Raw genomic sequence first — 27389 nt, 5'->3', positions numbered from 1 at the left:
GGACGCTCCAAAAGCAACCGCGAGAACTAGATTAAATCGTTTAGCCTGTGTTGTAGTTCGACTCACTCACGGCCTGGGGCGTTGAGGTCACTCACGAAACGAATTTGTGCAATGGTGAGAGAATCGTTCCCCCTGGGCTACAGAATTTCACTTTAAGCAATCTTACGCCTCAAAACTTTGGCCCATTTTAATTAAGGGATATAGCTCTCTCCCATCCGCCCACGCACTTCTAAAAAAGCGGCGTTAATTAAAAATCGTCCCCAGGTAATTTGCTAGAAAGGGTTATCGATTTTCATGATCATTAAGTGTAGTTTGAAGCAATTAGTCAGCCGTCTAAGGGGAATATAGTATGATAAAATTTTATTTAGTCTTAGGTGAGACTGGTTGCTTCATAGTGCTGGGGAAATAATGTCTTCTTGCAAGTTGCCGACCATATCTATATAAAAATTACGAAAATATGGCTCAAAAGGTTAGTGCTACCAGTATATAATGCCAGCAAATAGGTGATTTAATCCCATCATATTTTGAAAAAGCTAAAAATAAATGCAGAGATACATTGAGTATCGGTTAAATTCATATGAAAAAAATAATACTTTCCGAAATCTTAAGTCGCAAAGATGAAGTTACGCAAAGTCATTTGTTCTCTTAAGAAAAAATAATAATTACCAATTAGGACGCATACATTTAATATAATCTTGGTAATACTTATTATACACTGCTTGAAGGTTCAAAGATTATAACGATCTGTCTACAGAAATTGAAAGGTCACTCATGAAAACGAAGAGGATTACTAGTACATCAAAGAACTTTTATGTATGTTTCAAAATATATTTAGCATATCCAATTTGATAATCGGTTTCAGCACATATATCTAAATAAGATTAGACTAAGTGAATAAAAAGCACTTTTACAACCAATAATTTGCGATTGGGTCGAAAATGACAAGTATTCCTATAGTTAACTTTTCTTCGTGGTCTAAAACATTTTCTTTCACTAATTTAAGATTAGAAAAAAGGTGATGCAATCTATTTAATATCAAATTTAGGTGTAAGCCAACCAAACGCAATAATAACAGTTATGTGTCTTTTTACTTGAGACATAAGAAATTCATGTTGCTCGTATACCGATATTAGGTTCTTTAGAAAAGTTCTATCGAGGAGGGTGGATGGAACGACCACTTAAAACGAAGCTCACACAGTACTTCAACTGCTCCTTTGGTCTGTTTCCTCCAAACACATGCAATCAGATGAACGAGGCCCAGGACGCTTGTAACGGTGCGATGTTAAGCCCTCTGACCATGGATAACCTTAAACATAGCCCGAACCTCTCTTGCCAAGAGAGGTGGGTCAATGGGTGGTTACCTTCAGAACGACAATGGTGTTTCAGGAGAATGCTGCCAAAAAGATATATCGCCTCTCGCTTCAAAAGCGGAACAGGAGGTAAGGCTTTTAGATGGAAACACATAGAACCGAAACATGTGGCATTGCGTGATGTAAGAAACAAAATCTTGTTCCCTAATTATTTGGCTTACTTTTGTATTATGGTTGCTACTTGCACTTTTAAGAATTTGTGAAAACGTCATGCGTCTCATGTCTCATCAAGTGCAATAATTTGTATATATATATGTATATATATAATATATATATATGTATATAATATATATATATATATATATATATATATATATATATATATATATATATATATATATATATATAACCATTGATTAAGGTATTAAAACACGACTTCTCCAACCGTAAAACTATGGAGATTATTATACGTTTTCAACATCATTGCTAAAGATATCTCCTATTTATGCAGGAGATTGAATCTGTGGTTAAGTTTTCACTCGGCGAGTGATTCCCAACCTAGATCCACCAATAATTTTGACACGCTACTCAGTTTGTCATAAAAACGTTTCAAATATCTAGCTTCTCTATGCTGCACACGATCCAAATCGGCAACAAACCCAACTTCATAAAGATCCCATATTCTAGCAAATTATTTTAAATTAGGTCCAACGAGTGAAAGATAACATTCATCTTTGACATTTTCATCACATTTCCGCAACAATCTTCTAATAAATCCTAATTACGTATTTGTTAGCTTTTCCGCATATCCACCCGTATATGTTTTACCCAGGAGAGGTCGTGAGTTAGGGTAACGCTTAAATATTTAATCAAGTCTACACTTTCCATTTCGGTGTTTCTGATGCAGTGGATAATCTGGACAGAATAGCTGTTTTTCCAAATTTTCATCATTACGCACCTTTTTAGGTTCTATTTTAATTGTGATGTGCCATGTACTACAGACTTATGAGCTGAGTTGCTTGTTAAAATTAAATATCCCATGAAAAACCCCATTAGTGAACACACGTATTTTTTGTCATTGCAGTAAGACTTAAAATTATTTGATCAAGTCTTGAATTCAAGTTCTGGATTAAATTTGAATACCATGTCATTGTGTTAAAAAAGTACTATATTATGCTATGATATATGGGAAGGTTGCAAAAACTTGAAGCTCGGAAAGCTTCATTAAAGTCACAGATACGATTACATAGTTAAATACTTCAACCTGCTTCTATACCTGGGGGCATAAACGAATACAGCTTGTAACAAAATGGCGCGAAAAGAAAGCGGAAGGGAACAGAATATCATGCTAGTCGTTTCGAAGAAATTGTGAATTACTGGCCATCAGAAATTAAAATGAAAATTTATCAGATATCTAAAAAAATCATCCTGAGTTATGCTTTTTCCCGTTAAGGTGAATAGGAATTAAATGAAATATATTTGGAACTCCATTTTCATTGAATTTAGAAAAATTAGCATCTAGTTATTTAGAAATTACCAAAAATAAATTAATTTTAAGCATTTAACCGTGATTCCTACCCATAAACTCATGATTAACTCCAGGCTAAAGACGGTGCCACTCCTGCCTTTTATTTTTTTAAATTTATTTATTTTAGTACCCTGCAAGTCTAGCCTAGCTAGGGTGTGTGGCAGGGGGTGAGTACACACTGGACTAATTTTGTCCCGAATATGACCCTATCGCGGCCGAACAATGTTATTCTAATACCTTACCGTTCGCAGGCTTATTAGCCGCATTGCACAGTAAAATCCGCGTTTATTTAGTCTTACATATATGATGGTATAATGAAAAACAACCATAAACACAGTAATCAACCCGAAGGTCGGTTTAGTAGGTGATGGTAGAGTTCACCCAGTACTAAGCCCGATGGCGTGTGAAATTCACACATCAGGGTAGGTGGGCCAGCTCCTTTCCCTGTGCCGGTTATGGTTTCCCAGGAAGACCTGGTACCCGAAAAATCACTTTAGCTTGGGTGGAGCTGCAGGTGCCCAGAGTGCCTTGCCCGGGAATCGAGCCCGGGACCCTCCGTCAGAAGTCCAACGCTCTACCCCCTGGATTACCGCAACCCAAAATGGCTTAATATAACTTTTTTTAATACAATTACAGAATATTCAAATTTAATCCTTCACTTGAATTCAGGACTTGAACAAATAATTTTAAGTTCCACTGCTTTCCTAAACTGAAAATACTAGGAGACTTAATTGCTCTCTCATTATTTGGAAACAATATGTACCTTTTATAAATCCAAATCTAGGCTACCTTCACTAGTCAGCAATCAATTACTATTTTAAGGCAATGAAATGATTTAGTTCCTTTTGTACCGGAAAAATTGCGATTTATAAAAAAAACTGTTTTTCTTACGCGTCTTCAATTTTCCATTCAAGAAGTAGATTTTTGTTAGCAATTTTATTAGTCTTCCCTTATTTCCTTTCCGTGTGCCAAATCAGAGCCTTGCCCTCTGGCCCAATGGCCAATGAAAGACAAATTTCCATATTTCCCCGATTGTCTCTGCGTTGTTGACCTTTTATTCCTTCTGAATACAAGAATAATAGAATCTCAACTCCAATAGGACGAGGAGATCACAAACAAATCTGAAGTGCCCCTCTCAGTTTCGGAAGCATCGATGGAAAAATTCCTCCAGCGGAAATCATAATGGTTTGTGGCTCTGGTCGCGACGGTAAAACTTTTAGTCGTTCTTCTTTTGCATTGTGACGCCGGGAGGAAGGGAAAGGAGTTAAGTGGGGAGTGAGGGGGAAACCGGGGGGAAACAAGCGAATGAGAGTGAGATAGAAAGTGGGAGAGGGACGAGGGAGAAAAGAGTTTCCAGTAGGAAGCGCTGGATGAGAGAACACAGCAAACAAGACGGCTGAGATGGATGGAAAGTGATGTGCGTGAGATTTGGGACGGCGGAAAGGGTTGTAGGGGAGGCAAATGGAAGGGGAGAGAAGGAAGAGTAGAGGCGGGATGACGCATGGCAGATGGGAAAGAGAACATGGGGTTCCAGTGGGGTAAGGGTGGGGGCGGGGACTATAGGGAGGCTGAGAGGAGAAGTACGGAGTTGGTAGGAACGAGCAGCGGAAGAAACGGAAGCGGGTGGGGAGGATGGACAGAACAAGATGGATTGAAATGTTTATCTCGACGAAGTTTGCCGTTAATAAATCCCACCCTTTTATGCCATAAGACGGGTAAAACACACCACCCGCTCATCTTTTCCCATCCGGCCTACTCTTACTCGCGGGCATCCGCGATTTTTCGACGCGTGCCAAATCGATCTGTGCGAAGTTGATGGACGTCTCTGTTGTTTTCACGCCACCCGGCGTCTTTGTAGTCTTTTCCTGTGGGCATATGTTCGATGCGGAGGATATGTGTGCGTGTGTGTTGCAGCGGGAATCCACTCCGAAGAGGATGTCCCTTTGTTTTCATCCCTCCGAATGGGGTGGATGCTAGACGGTGAGAACGTTCCCCTTGATTTACGCCAACTTCTCGCCCTGACACCGGCGGCCCGTTACTTTTTGCACATTCCAAGGACATACATTGTCGTGAAGTCGCGCTCCCTCCAATTGGCTGGCATTGGAGTGCCAGCGACAGAAAGAGAAGAGAGGAACTGAAATCAAGTCCCGCCGTAAAGACCCTCGCTGCTTAAAGGAGGTGCATCGCAGCTTGCGCGTTACCCAATTTATTGCCAGATGCATAAGTTCCTCCTTGAAATAACTCCTTCCTCGAATAACATCTCTTGTATGATGATAAATAGGGAGCACCTGCCGTTTATGCAATTTTATTATAATTACAAAAATTCCCTAATACATGTAATATATTTTAAAAATTAACTTCATTGCTTTAGGGTAGGAGAGATCATGTTAGTAAAATTGGAGATATAAGTGCAGAATAGATAGATTTAAGATGGTATTTTTTTCCGCGAACGATAAGTGATCTAAAACTAAAACTTTAGATTTAATAAATTTGCAACAAATTAGAAGGGAGAGCACAGAGAGGAAAGCAAGATAAACACTTAGGACAAGTAGAGAAATATATTAATTGGAAAATCTACTAGGAGTTTTAAAGTTAGCATCTATTTATATCTCTGCAGGCCACCGCTAGAGTTTGTGGCAGGGGGTGAGTACACACCAGAATATTTTTACCCGAGCATGACCCTACTGCGGCCGAACAATGTTATTATAATCCCCTACCGTTAGTGGAAAAAATTACAATGTATCTGTATTAAAAATGTATCTCTTCTACAATTAATCCCTCTACTCTTAATAACGTAATCTTTCCCACCGTAGTGCGATGATAATAATAATAAATTTTCAACATCACAGCTAAAAAGGCGCCATTCCAATTGATGCAAAAGCTTCATTCTGTTATTTAACCTTCGCTTCGTGAGTGATTCCCAGCCTAGCTGCTCTATTATTTTGGATACGCTATTAAGGTCATCATAACAACGTTTTACAAATCTAGATCCTCTACGCTGCACGCGAACCGATTCGGCAATTAATCTAACTTCTTGAGGATCCCATATGCTTGCAGCATATTATAATTAAGGCTTAACCAACGACAGAAAATATTCCTCTTTGACCTTTTCATTACATTTACCTAGTAATCTTCTAATAAATCCTAATTTTTTGTTAGCTTGACCTCATATTCCCCGTATATGTTTCACCCAGGATAGATCCTGAGTGAGGGTATGCCTAGGTATTTAATGGAGTCTACGCATTCTATTTCGATGTCCCCAATGCAGTAGGCGTTTGGGTTGGAATTGCTCCTTTCTTAAATTTATTGTTTTTTAATTGTATAAAAAAATTTATGACTACGCACCTTTAAAATTTAATTCTAATTGCAAAATGTGGCACCAGCGTTGTATTTCATTAAGGTCATCTGACAAAGCCGCTGTGTTCTCCGAATCACGGTAAATCACTGCATCATTGGCAAATAAATAGGTTCGATAGCATTTCCCTGGGGAACACCTGAATTAACTTTATTACATTTGAGCTAACTCTACCTATAACTACTCTTTGTACCCGACCATTCTAAAAGTCTTTAATCCAACCCCGGGAAGGATAGGAATGGAGTATTGGAAATATAGGAATGAAAGATCACTGTCAATCAATATTTCGAGTGATATAAAAATGATGAAACGATACTTAAGCGAAAATAACATTAAGGGAGCTGAGAAAGCCTTCGAAGGCCGAGAATTGAAAGCTTGATGTCTTGAAGCAACTGCGGAAACGGTAGTGGCGGAAACCAAGAAAAGTCGTCTCTCAACGGAAAGATGACAATTAGATGAGGCGATGTGAGGTGGGGTGGAAATTGATGGGAGGAAAATAGATGGGGTCAGCGGGTTAGCCGACGTCCGCCACACTTTGATTGTGAGGGGTAGACTCTCTTCGTTTTTTGAACGTATCTTCCATGTAGTCACGTGTTAAATGTAGATTTGCTGAAATGGTGAATTTTATTTCTCCTGACATCTTGACGTTAAAGAGAGGTCCAAAACGTTCGTACATTGATTTGATTAGAGCAGTGGTTTAAAAGTATCAAAAAAAATTTCGCTAATAAACCAATTCAAATTGGCGTTTTTGGTGTATTCATCAGGTGATCCCCTGCGTCTTTCCATTTTTATCACACTAGATTAACTATTGGCTAGTAAAAATTCGAGAGTGAAATTCTATGTTTTGCATGTATATTTGGATCAATTGCCATCAAATCAAAATTTAATACCCTGAAAAACACAAACAAAGTAAATATTTTTATAATCCTTAACTACTTCAATGTAATCGAAACCTGATGAGACTATTTTAAAATTTTTTTTCAGTTATATCTATTTTAATTTTGGATGATCTTACTTTTTATCACTGATGAATAGAGGTGCAACAAAAATAATATATTTCTTAATTATCAATTTATCAAACAAATTAATGCACAAAATACTGATTAATAACCTCCAATTTTTGTTTCCATAAAAAACACCGCTTATGTAGCACGCGCGTGTCTTTCTTAATAATTTCACTTTTTCCCGTGTTACTTTTGCTAAAAGCAGAAATAATTAGGATGACGAAGGCTTTACTAAGGATTTAAAAGCGAGTATATACAAACATTGGATGCTCTAATGATTAATATTTAGACGCTGCTTTTTGTGCAAATATATCAGTGTGTGGATTATCCTGATTTATATTTTTTTATCTAATAATATTGCGCATTCCGTTTGCGATGCAAATTAACAAGTATTCAAATGAAGGAAAGCTCAATTGAATTTAGTCTATATCATGTGTTTTATGCCATTTTTTGCGTAGAATGATAAGCAAACAATGCCCTTCATGAAAATAAAAATATCTGCAACCAGTACGGAGGTTCGAAGAGGAGGATCTGTATATGCAATACCTAACGCTCTCAAACATCATAAAGAATCTTCACAAAATTACGATATTCATTCACGTTATGCCATAATCCTACAGACAGGAAATGAAAAGTGACGGGGAACCCAATGAATTGCTCCTGAGAAATATTGCGTCATCGCACAGTTTTTCTTCATTGTAAAAGAACCACATTTGATCAAAAACGCCTATGCTGCGAAGTGTCTACGGTTCACAATGGAGACGTCTTTCATCGTATTGCACTCATTAGGACAGTATTTCAAACCAAAGAAGCTCTCTAGAGTTGATTTGTCTATGGAAAATATTATATTTCCACCAAAGATCACATTGCGTGTGAGGGGAGCGTTTCATAAAATAGGCAATGTTCCGAAAGGAAGCATGGATGGAAGTTTCTCCCCGAACGCCGACTGATCTCATAAAGATGAGAATGGGAGCGGGATTTTGGGCGTGGAAGGGGAGTAGAGAGAGCCTTATTTCGGCGTCGGATGTCTTTCCGAGTAGACATTTCTTACCTCTCCCACACGATGCCAAGGAGGAAGAGGATCAAGGATGCGGAGCAGAGAAAGGAGAAATAAAAAAAGAAATCTCTCCCCTTTCAGAAGACAAACGAAATAGGTCGAACGAAGACCACTCACTTCCCTGCCCTATCGGTCCCAATCTCACCGATCCCCAGCAATCGATATCTCGAAATCGGCCATTTGTTCCGATCGATAGAGTCCACGGTCGGATAGAACGACTTCGGTTGCTCTTCTTCTCTATCGTACCCCGACCCCTCTCCGCAACCCCCCTCGTTTTATCGAAATACCTGGATTGAGGCTGGACGAGGGAGGCGAAGAAGATGTGCGTGAGGAGAGGTGGAGGACGCGGGAAGGAAGGTAGTGGGGGGCGGTAGAGGAGATGGTTTAATTGTCTCTCCCGAATATGCGATAGGTGGTACGCAGGAAAAGGATCCGCACACGGATCATATATTGTTTAAGGGACATTCACCGATTTCCCTGACTCAGCCGCGGGGGGGGAGGTTGGATTGGGAGGTGAAAAGAGGGAGGAAGTGGAAGGTTTACGTGGTGGTATTACTTCCACCGAATAGAACTGGAGAGATATGGGCAGGAGGGAGGGTTTGAAGAGGGAAACTGGGAAGCGAAACGAGGGAGGGATTACTGGGAAAGCAATCGCATCCACTTTGGGTGCTGCGAGGCTAAAAAAACGTAATCTTTGTTCCAATCGCCTTAGCGACTCGTTGCACTTTGGACTCGCTGAAAGGCATTTCTGTCAAAATGACACGGAAATAAACGAGCGTCCTCAACACGAAAGCCATCGGATGCTGATTAGGGCCGTTTAGTGAACGGCAATTGTGCAACCAGGGCAAGGGTTGAAAATATTCATTTCAAGAGAGACGAATCAAATGACCACCGGAAACTGCTAATCGTCAGTCTGTCATATTCTCACGAGGACATTGTATCAACCTCTCTTGTTCCTCTAGTAGAGAAGCAACCTTTAATAATCATTATTTACTAGGATCAATCAGAGTGGAAGCATAAATAGATCATTATACATTAGTGATAAATTATAAAAAACTATCCACTTTTGAAATTATTTATTTTACTCCAAAAAATATGCGAGAAGGAAATTGTCATAACTAGAACTTAAAAAAGTTTAAAATGTAAAAGATAGCATGACATTAAGGGATTGAAATCTTCAATCGGTCAGCCAAGTCCTGTAATCTGAAACTATACAACCAGAATTTGGTAAAAATACGCATATATCGAAAAATATTTGGCAAACGGTAGGAATTGCTGAGTCAGAGTAGTTCTAAAATTTTAGGAAATCTTATGTATGTAGCATAAAATGGATAAGATAATTCCTCCAGTCAGAAGTTTCTCTAGTTTGTTTTTCACATGGCAAGGAGAAAAGTTAGCCACAGAAGGGTACAGATAAAAAGTGTGCAGGGAAATATCAGTGATCAAAGTATTAGGCTGCCAAAAATGAACCTATTTTGAAAATAAAAGGGTTGCCTATTGTTTGAATATTATAAGAATAGTCTAATATTTAATCTACATTCTTCTATTATGGTAATATTTGAAATATTTGTGATGGTATAGCTTTTCCTCTTTTGTTAAACTTGGTAACTTTTGCATTTCATGAAAAATACCATTTTACTTATTGTCTTAAATTCCCGGATCCACATATAATAAGGGTGAACACCTCTCACGTCAATCATGCGCTGCCTACACTTTGATTCGTACTTGGTCCTTACCGGCTACGGATTACTATGCTAATGCATAACTTAAAGCAGGAATTATAAAATAATGGTTTTTTAAATTTAGCTTTTGGTTTTTCCACTGCCAAGAGAATCGGAAGATTTATTCATGATCTGTCCTTTTGGATGTAATTCATTCACTTATTGGATGTTATTCATTCACAAGGGATGCATAACCCTTCATCTTACGCCGTTTGGCCCCGCGAGGGTACTGACCGATATCCCCTTAGAGGGCTATCAAGTAAGCAATTTAGGGCAGCGATCCAACAGTTACAGATAAGTTTAAAACACTAGTAATATTACAGAATTTGATTTCGGGACATAAGGTATGCATGCTATCACGGCGTCCCCATTGCTCTGCGCTAAGATCAGCAATCCAGCAATGAAGGGCTGAGGTATCTTAAATGATCCCCCGAATTATTTTATTAGAATGTATATGTTATTTGAACATTGGGCTGCTATATTCAAGGTATTAATTTTGCACTCACCGTGTAACACAATGGTGACAAAGGGAACTGGAAATAGTAATTAATTACACCAAGTTAATTACGACTCTCACTATACAATATCTGGTGGTACAAAACCGAGATCCTATCTTACAGATATCACCAGCGGCGATACAATGTGACCTAAAAGCGATTTACTTATTATCAAAAAAAAGAAAAAATGATATGCCTTTGCCTCCCTATTTTTTGGTGACAAAAATGAAATTAGAGGCATAGAATTGTTGGCTATATTGAGTGCCATTTGAGTGTTCTCATCCCACACCTAGTAGATGAAATCCATGTCTACAGGGTTCGTCCGAAAAATAAGTGTACTGATTTTTTCCCGCCGCTCCAGGCGCGCCCAGCACCGCTCTGACGGGCTGCGATTGGAGGGGGGTATGTTGGCAAGTGACGCTGAAAAAGGCAGTCAGCTCTGAGCTGTGGTGTAGTGGGGAGCTCTATTAACGTGAACCTCCACGCTTCGACCCACGTCATGGAACGCGATGCCGAAGTTTTTGGAGCAGCGTTATTCCATCAAATTTGCGGTAAAGCTTGGGAAATCGTCTACCGAAACTGTCGGTATGATTATAACCAGGCTTACGGGGAGTCAGCCATGTTCAGAAACATGATCTTTCGGTGGCACAAGATGTTCGTGGAGGGAAGAGAAGAGGTCGACGACGAACCACGGCCTGGACGCCCATCAACGACACTCACCGACGAAAATGTGCGAAAAGTTCGCGATGTACTGAACTCTGATCGTCGTCTTAGTGTTCGGATGATAGCAGAGCAGTGTAATGTGCCAAAAACAATAGTGCACGAGATTATTAGGGAGAAATTACAGATGCGAAAAATTTGTGCAAAGTTGGTGCCGAAAGTGCTCAGTGATGATCAAAGACTCAATCGTTTGGAAATCGCGACACAACTTGCGGATCACTGCAAAAATGATCCACATTTTTTAGAGAACGTTGTTTCGGGTGACGAGACGTGGATCTTTGAGTACGACCCGGAGTCGACGAGACAAAGTGCGGAGTGGCACACCCCATCATCACCCCGTCAAAAGAAAGCTCGCATGAGCAAATCTCGGATCAAGGCGATGCTCATTGTCTTTTTTGACAAAAGGGGAGTCGTCCACTACGAATTTGCACCTGAACGGCAAACTGTAAATGCTGCAATTTACGTCCAAGTGCTCGACAGGCTTCGAAAACGAGTCGCCCGCGTCCGGCCAGCGATCAAAAACATCTGGCGGCTGCATCACGACTATGCGCCGTCTCACACCGCACTTGTCGTGTCGGACTTCTTGGCCAAGCACGGCGTGGCAACGCTGCCGTACCCGCCCTACAGCCCGGACTTGGCACCACCGGACTTCTTTCTGTTCCCGAAGATAAAGAGGAGTTTGAAAGGAACGCGATACGGGACTTTGGACGCCGTCAAAGAGGCCGTGACGACGTGTCTTCGAGAGGTTCCCGATGATGCCTTCGCGGGAGCGTTCCAGGAATGGGAACGCCGCTGGAACAAGTATATCGACTCACAAGGGTCCTATTTTGAGGAATATTAGCTTAAGATATGTAAAAGTGTAATACATTTTTTTTCCTGAGCTCAGTACACTTATTTTCCGGACGAACCCTGTAAGTCGATGAAATCTCAAGCCGAAGAGTAAAACCAGTATGGCCCAGATCAAAATCTTCCCTCATACCAGAACTAAAAATGAACGTCACGGCCGATACCTCCCTATGCTGTCTGAATGGACAAATTGGAACTTTTGAAAGATTTGAAATTGGATAGCGTTAATATTGTCATGCGTTTTGTAATAACCATGGTTATTTACCCATTAAGAAAATGTCAGAGACACATTTATGTTTGAACAAAATAATAATTGATGTGTGCATCGGAATAATAATTAATTTACGGCCGTCACATACGTTGATCCGGGGATAGGTGCCGACAGACGTCAAGCCGAAGGACGGCCCCTTGTCGGTCATGCCTCCTTAAACCAAATATGCGACGCTGGCATATTGGTCGGTCCATCGCAAACATACATATATATATATATATATATATATATATATATATATATATATATATATATATATATATATATATATATATATATAAGGGGACGAGAGGCGCTGACGCGGGAGTTTGTTCTGGGTCCCCCCATTGGAGAAGTGGTCGGTTCGTGTTACCTGTATTTGACTGTATAATTAGACATATTGCAATTACAAACATGATTTTGGGATAAAGTAAGTCACATTAAAATTATTGAATTTACAGAGATTTTAAGCATTAACGTGTACATAAATGTGTAACGGTAAAAAATTTAATGAAAATAGAAAAAAAACGTTAGTTTCTCTACCCTTCTAACGCTATAAAGTTAAATAATTCATTAGAATCATAAAATATGAATCACATCCACTCATTTATTATTCTTTCAATAATATCCGAGCATTTTATGTATACTCTAAAATTGTATTTAAAACATATAAATGATATTATTACACATTGCATTGGTCATTATTTGCGCAGTATTATCAAATGTATAACCTTCATATCTTTTGTACGCACATTTTACCGGACGCCACACGATAGAGAATTTTCAATGCTAGAATTAGACCATCAAAGCGAAAGTTTCTAATCCAAAAACAACTATCGTGACGGTTTCATCAGTGAAGATTTCAATGCCCCATTTAATTATTATTACTTATTAGTTTTAAAATATGGGATAAAGGCAAAGGTACTTGCGAATCGCTATCTTATTGCTTTCCGCTGAACAGTATATCTATCAAATCATCAAATTTATCACGTGTAATTCATAAATTACGCGAGAATAATTTTTGTTTGTTAGCAACGAACAAAACCAAAAATTGCATTAAATATATATATATATATATATATATATATATATATATATATATATATATATATATATATATATATATATATATATATATATATATATATATATATATATAGATAAATTACTTAAGGAATTAACAACCACCGGGCTAAGGCTGCCAAGTTTTCCCAAGGAGTCCAAAAAAAGATCAAATGAAAATTTACATGTTTAAGTAAGGGTCGAAATGGTTTAAAATACGGGTTGCAGAGTTCAGTTGTATGTTTTAAGAAATATGGTATGTATTGAAATACTGAAGATTTTTTGGAATAACTTCCTTGGCATCACGATCTTAGTGGTCTACAAGTTCATTCCAAGTAAATTTTCAATAGAAACTACAGAAAGCAGATGGTTTTAAAAATCGTTCATAACAGCAAAAGCTTTACCATGCTAAATGAAAACTATAAGGAACGATATCTCCAGTGACATAGCAAATAATGAGATCACTTACGAATATTAAATATCTTGAGTGAATGCCATGATGGAGAGTATGTCAGAATGGTTCAGAGAAATAAGTCTACTTTTAAGTCACTAAAAACTATAAAGGTGAAAGAGTAACCTGCAGGTTGGCAAAGGCGCTCTTAATAATTTCCTTCTTTCAAAGCGTCTTCTCCAATATTTCACCGAATGTCTCTGATAGCTTAACAAATTGTTTCCGTCAACCGATACTCAAAATTGTAATCTCTTATAACGGAATAAGACGATTGCGGAAAAGTATAGAAGCTATTCTATAAATATATCATATTAATCCACCGTGCCCAGTTAAATAACGACTTGTATATGTAAGAAACTAGTAAAAAATCACCCCATATCTATAAATCAGGTTTAAGAAGTACCTAGGGCGTAGGTTAAAGGCCCCTGAAGACTAGTAAACGGCTACTTTAACAGCTATTTTTAAAACGGGGACAGAGAGGAACCAAGCAATTACAGACTTATTTTCCTCACATCCATATTGTACAAGGTCACGGAACATATAATCGTTAGTTTGATAATGCGACAAATCGGTAGCCAGGAGATATTAATGAAAAACCAGCAATACAACCTTGATCAAAAAGTTCCCGGAATAACCACCGTGTGGCGCTCCCATCGTTCCGATTTGAGTTCTGTTTTTTTTGTTAAATTGGTACATCTGTTGTTGATATTCCCTTTAAATCTTAGTGTCATAACTTGACATTTGCAAAAGTTACGTAGCCAAGAGTACATCTATCTCTGTGTGTGTTGGCGATTTTTTACAATTTCAGAAATGGATTTAAATTTGCAACAACGAACTTGTATTAATTTTTGCGTAAAAAACGGATTTAGTGGCGCACGGACGTTGGAAATGTTGGAAAGTGTTTCGGCAACGATTCTCTAAAAACAACGGTCGTTTACCAGTGGCACGAGCGGTTCAGAAGTGGTCGTGAGTCAATCGAAGATGATGAACGCAGTGGCAGACCATCGACATCGAAAGTCGGTGAAAAAATTGATAAAGTAAAAGAAATGTTGGTCAATAACCGCAAATTAACCATCATAGAAATAGCGGAGGACTTGAACATTGCCTATGGATCCGCCCAAGACATTGTGGTTAATGATTTGGGTTTCCGTCGTGTAGCAGCAAAAATACCTCAATTTCATGCAAAAAAGAGACCGTGTTGACGTCGCAAAAGACATGATTTGCGAGGCTGAATCCGATCCCACATTCATCAAAAGGATCATTACTGGAGACGAGACGTAGGTTTATGAGTACGACACGCAATCCAGACATCAGGCAAGTGAATGGCGTTCACCAAATGAGCCGAGACCAAAAAAACCACGTCGTTTTCAGTCAAAAAAGAAGGCAATGCTGACGGTTTTCATGGATTACAACGGTGTAGTGCATCATGAATTTTTGCCAGAAGGCCAGACAGTAAACAAAGAGTATTATTTGGGCGTTATGAGACGTTTGCGTGAAGCAATTCGCCGAAAGAGACCAGAAATGTGGGCAGAAAACTCGTGGATTTTGCACCATGATAACGCACCGTCGCACAGTGCTATCATTATTCGTAATTTTTTGACGAAAAATGCAACAAATACCATCCAACAGCCACCGAATTCACCTGATTTGGCTCCCTGTGACTTCTTTCTGTTCAATCGAGTTAAAAAACCATTACGGGGAACGCGTTTTAGCAGCCGAGAGGAAGTAATGGAAAAATCGCAGGAAGCACTGATGGACATACCGAAAACCGAATATAAAAAATGTTTCGAGGATTGGATCAAGCGCTGGCATAAGTGTGTTGCAGTCGATGGGGATTACTTTGAAGGGGACAATATAGATTTAGATGAATAAACTTGTATTTTTAATTTTCTGAATAAATTCCGGGAAATTTTTGATCAAGGTAGTATTTTAAAAAGGGTACATCCTACTTGCGCTTTTCATTCGTGAAATTTTTTTGCACGAGAGAGACCACTACTCCAGTGGTCGCGGTTTCTCTAAATTTAAAAAAAGCTGAAAATAATCTTAATCATATTAAACGTTGGCGCGAACCTCGTCAGTTAGAATTAAGCCTAAGAAAGTGCGAAGCGATTAATTATTGGAATGAAAGCAGTTCCCTCCCGAGCGTACATTTTGCATCAGGAACACCGAAATAGAAAATTTAGACTTGACTAAATATTTCGGAGTTACCTTCACTCTCGGCATATCCTGGGTGAAATATATATATATATATATATATATATATATATATATATATATATATATATATATATATATATATATATATATATATATATATGGTAAATAAATGGAGAGGTGGAAATAGTGAGCATTTATTAGAAGAGAATTGCGTTACCGTGACAAAAAGGTTAAAGAGAAATTTTAACTTTTGCTTATTTGTTCTCATTTGGATAATGCTGCTGTATAATGGATTCTCATGAATTTGGATTGATTGTCGGATTACTTGTAGATCGCGTATGGTGGAGAAGATCTTGATTTTTATTACGATGTTATGATAAACTGAGTAGCGTATCAAACTTAATTTAGGAGCTTTGCTGGGAATCACTTATTGGAGTGAAGGATAAATTAAAGATTAAATCTTTTACATTAATTGGAAGCATGTCTCTTTAGCAATTATGTTGGCAATGTATTGTTAGCCTATCGCTCCATGATAAAAGAGAACACGGTGTTAAAATTAGAGAGATTGAAGGTAGAACAGAGATATATTAGTTGTAATTTTGCCCACAAACTGCAAGGAAGCAGGATAACGCGATCCGACGGCGAAAGGGGGGAAAAGTAAGTTCGTCAGAAGCAGTCTTGTGTGTAATCACCCCCTGCTAAACACCATAGTGGTAGCTTGAACGGTACCAGGCATGTATGTAGGCCTTGTTTCTATCTATACGTGATTTTATTTTCAGCAGGGCATCTGATAAGTGAAATCATATTACATACCTGTATGTTCGTAGATATGTTATTTTACAAGCCACATGTTGTGAGCAAAGCTCTGCTAAATTTTACTAATTTCACCCCCTCTACTTTCCTCATAACCGAATGCTACTTTAACTATTTATGAATACCTGATGATATTGTTATGCGATGTGCAGAGGCCAGCAAAATGTCTGTGTAAAAAATCGGTACATATGTTACCATGTAATAACCATTTGTCATGTTTAAGGCCTGCTAAAATTTGCTCATTCTAAGTATTATAAGACTAAATGTATTGCGAATAATTTGGTGATTTCTTTGACGCCTTTCGGCGGATGAAAATATCAGATTTCCCTTTTCCTTGTCTTTTATTTACAGTATAGCAGTATTTAATCCCAAAAAAAACGTTGATTCGTACATGAATGACTTTACGGAGAAATTTAAAAAGCCAGATTTCATCACCTTAATGCAATGGTCAGCATGTACTTCAAGAAAGAGAGGAAGACCGCGGACGTTGAGAGCGAAGGCATAATAGGGTGCCGGAGGCAAGTCGCTCCCACGCATCGCATGTTCTAGAGGGGAAACATGAAATGATCCGAAAGTATAAAAAGCTGACTTATTCTTCCCATTTGTTTTTTATTTTCGTGAGCCAGGGGAAGACTCCTGAGGGCAGGACGGATAAACTGGGTTGTTACGGAAAGAACCCACTGAAATTTCACCCGATAGTAAACGAAGTGCATGAAGAGGGGAAACTGATTCATCTCATACCCCGATGTTTTTTCGTGTGAATGATTGATGTCAAAAATGGCGTCAGAATAAACCCTTTCCGGAGCATTCACGAAATACTCCCCTGTATCTGAGTAAGAGAGGGAGTGGAATCAAATCACTTTCGTTCAATGGACTGGCACGAGAACGTCCGAAGGATATGCCTTGGAGCGAGTGCTGCTAACGTAGCTTCCAATTCCATAGCTTTATAGAATAGCTTTGGATTCCTAACCAAGCCTTCGAAAGGTATTTATTTTTATGTAAAGATAACGCTTGTCTCTACCTCGCCCCCAGCAATGCTGATGAGCTACATGTTCAATCGAGAACAGCTATATTTCTGATATCCACCGTGTTCTTCAAACTAACTTTCATACATACCTTCAATCATTAACTATGGGGATAAACGACGTATGTTTAGAGGTAAATTATAAGACGCCTCCGATCCGCCACAGAAGACTGCGGAAAAAATCGTTAGGGCATTAGGCATGGCGGGAAAGTGAGCTTCAGGAATAAAAATGAATTACATCTTCCTTTCGGCTAAACTTTCGCAAGTCTAATATAGCCCCCTAGATTTGAATATCGATAAGCTTTCTTCCCAAGCTATGTTGTAGCCAAATTTAATGAATTTTTTCAAAGTTTGTAATTTAGTGCAAGTGCATGCAGTTGTTTATTGTTTTTGAGCCCTTTGCGTCCTTTAATTAGGAGTATTTCACGAAATTAATGGTTCGCTCTTCTATTTAATTGAATTTCTAATCATACGAGGGTGGTTCAATAAGTACCCGTGTTAGAAATGAAACAACCATTTTTTCAAAAATATATTTTATCGTATTTTCTGTCTCTCAAATTATAACAAATATTATATATATATAATAACAAACTAGGGTCTTATTTGTAATGATTGTTTCATCGGTCGTATCCCCGAGAATATTTTATTTACTTGTTAATATGAGATTTTTAAACATGGATAGTCCTCAATATTGCGTGCATTAATATAAGCAAACAATACGAATTAAATTTGATAATATTTTTTTAGTTATTTCAGTAAACTCTGGCGAGATCCAAATATTTTTTAAATGCGAGTATTTAAGATGGAAATAGTACAGATAGCTATGTGTACGAGTATGTACGATTATGTAATTGCACGAGAATGAAATAAACGAGTAAGTACCGTATAACCTTCATATGTAAGACGTAAATGCGAGTATTATTCACTATTTAAAATTCATCAGTTTTCAAAAACTTCAAATAAATTTTTACCTTTTAACCATATCAAATTAATCATTGAATTTTGCTACGTAGAAATTAACGAAAGATTTCGTATCTATCATAAGATATGATAAAAATGTTTTTTTGTTACATTTTGAAACAAATTAAAAAAATAGCCATCAATACGACTTTAAACAAATGAAATTACTCATATTGTCACTCTGGTTTATCTTGCTTCAAGTTTACCGCTACATTTCCAGATATTTTGGGGTTATCGTTGATTTCCATTATTTGATATATAATCTTCACGGGAAGCGTGCTGATAAGACCGGGGCATTCACCTTGCCGTTTGTTGCACGCGTGTTCTATAACCTTATGTAAAGAAGAAGCCGAGTACTTTCCAACTTTAATGGAGAAAATAAAACCGTTGATTTTTTTCAAATTGGCCAAAAACAGACGGCACCTATAGATTACTACTCATTGGACATTATGGTAAGCTCCACGCCTAACATTCAGCTTCACGTTCCTCAGCGCAGCACGTGCATTACTCCCCGTGCCCACCGCCTCCCCCTTTAGTCCTTACCATTTTGGGCACTTGCTTCGAGGGAAAGAGAGAGTTATTACTCGTGTACGCAGACATAATTGCCCCGTGGACTCATGCACTTGAAATCAAAGAAAACAACCATGAGGAAGTGTGCCCGGAACGCTCCTCAATTTAACACTTTGGAGCGCCTCACAGAATTTCGACTTCAAAAGTATTACCCGGGGTACGTAATGGACAAACGTAACGTAACTCAGGCGGGGAAGGGGGTGCTAAAAGAGCATGCACACAACAAAGTTCCCCCAAACCCCCTTCCCCCGCCACCGAAAAGACGTGGAAAAGTATTGTCCCGCCAAGACTAGGCTCCGAGCCAGATGCCTTCTTCCAAACTCCCTCTTTTATTTTGGGTTCCATCCAAATATTCAAAGCGCCTGCCCCCTTATCCTCCCGTCCGGAAAGAGGGTCACCCTATAAAGCTTGAAAAAAGGGCTTTAAGTCCTGCAAGGTACTTCCACGGTTTTATTCTGGGATTTTTAACTGTTATTACGGCATTTAATTGCATCACCTGAGGGGGAGTGAAAAAAATTGTTTGCTTTCCCTAGCGCCCCACACCCCTACCTCATCTTGCCGTTTTTATTTTCTAAATATTTGTTTCATGGGGGAAATTTTTCGCTGACATCGTTGATCTCATTCTTGTAGTCGTCGCTTTTGAGCTGAGTCAAGGCTTTAAATTAGCTTCCGCGGGGGAGGTAGGTAGGGGGTGACGTACGATGCCTCAAGACTGCTCCCAAACCCCCTTCCTTTTCTCTCTCTCCTACATAGAGAGACTCAAAGTTAGATTGCTGGGTAACTTGTACCCCATTCTCGCGTATTTACGATCAGTTATGATCACTTAATGCCCCTGAACTCTTGCGGGGTCCATGAAATGAATTCTCGGCCGTTACGGAAGTTAAATCGTGGTTACTCTGTGATGACTTCCCGTCCCCACTCACCTTTGCAATAAGACACGTAAAAAATTCCTGGAACCATTCGCGCGCTCGCGACTGGCGCAAAGTACGTTTAAATTATCAAAATACTCTAGTTTTCCATTTTTATAGGCATCTTTAACACCACCTTATTTACTCACGCGTCTTTGTCGCATGCATTTGTCAAAAAAATAAAAAGCATTTCATTAAATATTCCAAAGCATACTTTCAGGCATCTCGACGGTTGCTCCGTATTATGGGTAGCTAAATCGGCATTTTAGTTTTACTGGCACTAACTCAAGCTTAAAATGATAAAAATATGAGAAACGCTTATCCTTGAAATAGTAACAATGAATCAAAAGTATATAGGAATAAAATATTACTTTTTTATAATTAAGCAAAACCATATACCGCTCAATCTCAAAAACAAGTTCATTATGATGTTATTAAAATTAACCTTGACAATAACCTTGATTCTAGGTAATTGATATATTCAAAGCTAAACCTCACATTAGTATGTATTTTGGCTATCGTTATCATACGGTGAGAATTATGAGTGTATATAACGAAAAAATATATCCAGATATAGCTCGTTCAAATAGGAAAATTGCTTGAAATAAAACCCAAATAGATATTAAAAGTGTATATAACATTACGTAAGGCTCCACATACAGAGGACCGTCATGTTTATGTTCCATTTTTCTGATTTTAATAACGGTTTTTACTATTTTTCAATCTGTGATTATATCTTCTTATATTTACATTTAGTATTGGCCCTAGTATTTTATTGCAACTATTATTCTCCAACACGCTAAATGAAAATATTTGCATACCTCTCTGCTGTTGGAAAATTGTAAGTATATTTTTGAGTAAACCGAAAGTAATTGGCAAATTTATGGGATAGTAATATTCTTTAAAAATCGGAATGGATACGATTAAACATATTTTTGAAAGGTTTTGAGAATTTGTAAATTTTAACAGAAATACTTGCTACACATTTAATTGTAATCATCTTGAGGCTTCTTCTGATGCCTTCAAGTGGGCATCTTCATCTCTCAGTGACTGAATAAGCAGTCAAGAATATGAACTTCTTTGTATATCCCAAGACTCCTTCAAGCATCAGATACTTTTTCTGGTTCAGAAAAATTCTATCAGTCAATATTGATGCAGGAGGTATTAAATATTGTCCTAAGAAACAAAAAAAACAGGCATGACGGTGATTGCAAAGTGTCATAAGTTTTAATGAAAGATTTACTGAGGAAAATGCGCACATGAAAAACTGCCTGCTTAACATACGTGCAATAAGGTAACGAAGACCTCTGTTTGTGTTCACCAACCTAAGATACGAGTATGTAATGACATTTTTCACAGTAACGAGACATTATTTAAAATAAGTAATATTTTTTTTGAGTTCAGATACTTAATCAAAGAAAATCTTCACACCAATCGTGTTTACAATTGAAAAACGCTGCATTAAATTTTTGGATATGGCAAATTAATTGTGTACGTGTAATGTTTTAAAACAATGTAGCAGTAGATGCCATAAAATTCTTGCATGCTATGATGCTTTTTGCATAGTATTATATTTAATCAAAGGACGCTACAGCATACGTACATTCACAAGATTAAGGGTTAACTCCAAAGAATAACATAGCAATAACATCAATATATAACCCATTTATGGAAAAGAAAATGCCGAAAAATCACACTTTTATCAATGACCTTAAACGAATTAAATTTTTGATTAGTTTTAATAATTATTAGTAAGTACAATACTAATATAAGTATTGTTATGAAATCATATTCCAATGGTTGTGTTCAAAAATGGCGAAGAGAGAGAAGTTATACTCTATGTAACGTAAGATTAGAGTAACGTAACTATGATTTTTGAATGGGAAGAAGAGTAATTTCATACTAATCTTCTCACGCACAGAATGGGTATCGAACGCCGAGATTATGTGCATGTTTTTGAAGAAGAAAATGCTGGACTTAGGTTATGGAAAATTTGAAATTTGATGAGCAAAAACTCATGTCAATGTTTACATTCATTTAAAGAAAACCGGTCATGAGTAATTTATACATAAAAAAACCGTAAAGATACCATAAATTTGTACGAAAGATAAATTATGGAAATACAGTTCAATTTTTGATCAATATTTAGCAAAAGATAGAACGGAATGACAGTTAATTAAGATAAAACTAATTTATTTCAAATAAAAGCACTTTTTAGTTTTAACATTATCAGATCCGACTTTTGTAAGGAGAATCGAAAAACAAGAGATATATTCTGAAATAACGACGCAAAAAGAGAGAAAATATTTCTTATTTTCAAAACCCGTGGGCGGAGTCAACCGGGAAGAGTCATCCAATTGCTCGTAAGGCAGTTTATATTCAATGGAAGTCCGATGGCTTCATTACACGCCGCTAGTTTGAAAAAAATTTTTAAACGGCTTTCAACCGCGATCTTTTCATGCGGAGTCCTCCCCTTTGAAAGTTCATGTTCGTGAAATGGACGTAATGGGAGATGACTGCGTTTGTTGTGACCAAAAAACAACTGTCCAAAATCTCGAGTTTGTTCATTTTTGGAGCAATAAAAGTACAGAGCGAGCGCCCCGCAGGGCGCTCGCGTACTGGAGTCATTCTTTCGTCTTAGGGTCAAAGACCAACGGCATGGATAATTAGGTCGAGGAGAGAGACACCGGCGACGACAGGGCTGTAATGCCCGCGGCGGAGCATTTAACCTTTAATACGAAGAAGACTTGGAAACGCAAAAGGGCCACCCATGGTGAATTAGGAGAATTAAAACTTTCATAAAAATAGCTGTTTATTTCAGAGATTATTTTTTCTGGGAGATGCTTTAAAGGCAAAGTTACCTTGTGCACTTATTATTTTTTATATCATTCTTGTATTATTAAATGTACGTGAAACTGATTATTCAATTCAAAGTGGAAAAATGATGAAAAGCAAAAATCATATTTTGGATAAATATGGATGGAATTGCTAGATATAGCTGATATTTCTACGCCTTGTATACATTCAGATAAATAAATGAATAATAACTGTACACTAAGCTATAAAACTAATTTTTGCTCATAAACTTAAAAAGAGTAACAAAATGTATGTCAGCTGAATAATCTATTTTAATTAACTGCCTATAATATACATTATCTGAAGAATTTATTTCACATTTTTTTCAAATCAGGGTTGAAATTTAGTGAATAATTCGTCTAGCACATATGAAAATAAAAAACCCTGGAGTCTAGTTTTCATGATGAACATAATAATTCCTTCACGATCTGTGTATTTACGGACATAAAATGCAAGCAGCTTGGAAGCACCTTAAGAAATCGTAATTGAAAATAAGAGACTATTCTTACTTCAATTGTTTGACTCTCTATTGAGAGGACATCCTTGTTTATGTAAGAACAAGACAGTGGCGTTCATGACATTTATAACGTATGTAGGATTGGTACGGTGTCTAATATACTGGCTTTCCCCTCGAGGGTCCGAGTTCAAACCTCTGCGTTGGTAGAATTTACACTATCATCTCGATCACTGCTTGAGTGCTGCTTGAAAGTACTGGAAATTAGGTACGCTGTCTTCGTCCGTTAGATGGGACGATAAACTCTGAACTCCGTGGCACATATTGATAAAAGTTGACTAATTTAGCCACCCTTACCATGTTGCCAATGTATCCATATTTACACAAATAACATCAGCTGTCTGTATCCTCCCATGATAACTACTACTAGCATTGACATATGTAGCCACATAAAGTTGTAAACGTACATGAGTTACAGAGCACTTTTGGAGAGGTATGATTATAATTACTATTCTAACCATTCGTGTACGAATAAATCAAACGTGACGACCTGTCGAGCAGCTAAAAATAAAACTCCGTTTAGTTAGAAAAATGAGTTGAAGACTACACATGAGTTCTGACACTTTTGACCCCTTCTATCAATCCAAGTAGTCTTTTGGAGAAGTTAGGAAAGGAAAAAAGTCATGGGGACAGCCTCCAGAGAGGAGGTAATAAGTAGAAGATGTCTCGGTCCGAGACTAGGCCCTCTCGAGAGCGATAGAACCTTTGCGAGTGCGACCCACAGGGAATTGGGGAGAAATGTGTTTTTGGTGGAGAGGAGGGGGAAGATAAGGAGGCTGTGAAGGGGCCCGTGTGAGTGACACAAGCCCTTTGTGGGCGGTAGGGAAGAGACGACTCACGACCGTATCAATGTCACCAACTTTATTTTTTCTTATCCCCTCCCCGCGCCACATTTTTCTTTCCATCGAGAGGGTAATCTAATTCCGTGAAAGTTTGTCCTCCTCAACCCTTTACCCCTTGGTTTTCCTCCGGCTCAGGAGACGGGGACAGATGGATGAGGGGAGTCTGGGATGGCAAAACGAGCCAAATCGAGAAGGAGTTCTTGTGTTTCTTCATCATTCATTTGTTTTTAACGCAGAAAAGCTTTTTTACGAAGACTCTTTGGGACATCGGTTGGAGTTGAAGGTGGGGAGTGGAAGGGATGGGGCCTAGAGATTGGACGGGGGATGTGAAGGGGAATTCTGTGGGGGGAGGTGGGGGCATTTGGTGTGGGAGGCTCAAAAAGCGGAGTGGTGGTAGGGAATGCTTGGAAATGGATATAAACGAGGAGATGAATTTAATCACTTTAGCGCCCCCCTCCCCTACTGAAAAAGCGCCATTCCGCCAACTCCACCCACCAAAAGAGCCAAAGCTTTTCTTGTAACTTGGCGAAAAAGATGCGACGTCGAAATAAATACAGAGGAACGGGCTCATTAAAAAATATGCCGTCTGTTAATTTCTTCGAGTCACCCATGAAAGGTTGAGAGTCCGGGAAGGAAAAGCGTCTCAAGGGGGACAGTAAAAGAGGAAAAAACGCTTTCGCAGAAAAAGAGGAGTTTTTTTTCGACGAAACCTCCGTAAGGAGCTCCTATCGGATCCTTGGAATAAACTTGGCTCGCTGAGCGTGTAACGACGTCTTTAAAAATTGATCTTACATAAATATCTGCATGAGAAAGAAATCTAAGGAAGTATATTTGGCATTTAATAATATCTTGAGGAAGAGGCTGGTGATATTTTTTTGCGAAATGAAAAACTATGCCCGCCTTATGGAAATGAACGCTGATAACGTAATGGTAGTGTACGTGTGGGTATGCTGGGAAAGGGGAATTAAAACTTTTATCTTTTGCTCATACTTTAGGAATACATTCACAATTTTTACAAGAATACAGTTTTATTGCCATATTAATCAAAAGGAGGTGAATTTACTTTAGCCAATCGTAAAATGTTTTCAATTTTGAATTTATTCCAAATATTGCCACCAAAATATCAGTCTGTAAACAAACTTCAAGAAAATGTGGAATTTATAAGTTTGCTGTCCCTTGGAAAGGAAATTAGCACCTGGTTTACTGACTGACAGTAAAAATGAATGTATAAATGAATAGTTCGAAAACGTAAGTTTACTTCAATGCATCCAAGTTAACAGAAATGCCTGGATTTTTGTTGGCATTGGCCCAAATTTTCACTGTATGAATGCTGTACAACTACTGCAAACTGTACCTGGATACTGACCACAAACTATGGCTAAGTTTAATATTTATCGTTCAATACAACAAACTCATTTAACCCTATTGAAGTGCTTCTACTAGCGGCACAACACTCAGCTATTTTTGGGCAGAATATAACAAATGGTAAGTCTAAATAAATGTAGATTCAAAGAAATAATTGAATAATATAGATGAATTGAAACTGCCATCTCTAGATCTTCCATTTGTAAAGAGACCAAGGACTTCTTCCACCTAATTTGGTATCTTCTGTTTCGTAGTATTTTGAAAAAAAGATAAAGACGTGGGGATTGTCGACAGGTTTGATTTAATGAGAAATTGTGACTGCTCTTCTGGGAACATGAGGTAGCCAATCATAGTACCTCTGTCTTTATATCAGCCAATATTCAACGGTTAACTTGGCTTAACCAGCGATTACTAAACTTTTTAAGTAGAGGATTAGGTAAGCATTAATTTAATAAGAAATTATGTCACTGAGCCTGAGTTAATAACGCAGTAGAAAACCGATAAACATGGATAAATTTAATCAGAAACCAAATATAGGAGTACTACGTTGTATTCCAATGAATTAATGATTTTTTAACTACCCTTCTTGATATCCTGGAGTACATCACCTGACATGTGAATAATATAGAGACAGTTATCATACTATCTTCTTATGGTCTAACTGGGTGGCATCACAGCGCGCATACTTTTCCGGGCTTGCTCTCTCCCCGATACGTACCTACTCGACGCGCGGCACTGTCCTTCCTACGGAAACTTGCCGATGTTGTGCCTAAATTCGGACGTTGGCGGCATGGGTAAAGGGGCGGTCCTGACGCAAAGGGGGAACGGAGGAGAAAGCGTGAGCCACGCGCGCCCTCTATGCGAGAGGGCGGCGTTTAATCAATAATAAGGCACGCGGCCATGATGGCAGCGATGACGGACGCACGGCGGGGAGGACACCATGAAACATGGAACATGAGAGGCGTGGCCTCCAATGGGACTCGCACGGGGTCACAATTGAACTCCATGCGATCTTTTCTCTCACGGGACGATACTTGGATATGGGCATGGGTAGCGTTAACGTATCCAGAATTCTACTTCGGTATAAAATGCATAGATTCATTTGCGGGCAACATATAATCAGAGGAGGCGATAATTTCGGTGAATTAAAAACCTGAAGATATTCCGTGTGGTAAACATTGTATAGCAGTCAGAAATATTATCCAGATCGACTGCGAACATTGTCGTCGAGTTTTTTGGCATTATTACAAATACTGCTCATGTTTTTGCATCACAAAAACCTCAAGGGACGTCATTTTTATGGTGGTCTCGAGCATGGATGTATGATTATCGTCAAACGTGTAAATATAAATTTTCATCCTAAGGCATTTCTTTATACAGTTTATATCATCCATATTGTCAAATCAATTGTGGTTCGCAATTAGATAGACTTCAGGTACCATGTTCCAATAATTTACAAATATTGTGTTCCAGAAAAATAAATACTTGGTTATTCCATATATATTTCCAAAATTTCATGCTGTTCAAATATTCTGTTGGTGTATGTGAAAGAAACGCTGACACGGTTATGATATAACTT

General features: G+C 38.2%; 1 protein-coding gene across 1 annotated transcript in view; it reads right to left on the bottom strand.

The window, feature by feature from the left end:
• LOC139698580 (uncharacterized) overlaps window positions 1-27389 on the bottom strand; it is a 346726-nt gene that overhangs the window by 202396 nt on the left and 116941 nt on the right. The gene's annotated exons all lie outside the window — the stretch shown is intronic.

Source organism: Hetaerina americana, unplaced genomic scaffold (assembly GCF_022747635.1).
Source record: "Hetaerina americana unplaced genomic scaffold, ioHetAmer1.1.p SCAF_9, whole genome shotgun sequence".
Lineage (NCBI taxonomy): Eukaryota > Metazoa > Arthropoda > Insecta > Odonata > Calopterygidae > Hetaerina > Hetaerina americana.
Note: the sequence above shows the minus strand (reverse complement) of the source record. Positions and strands in the feature narration are given on the sequence as shown.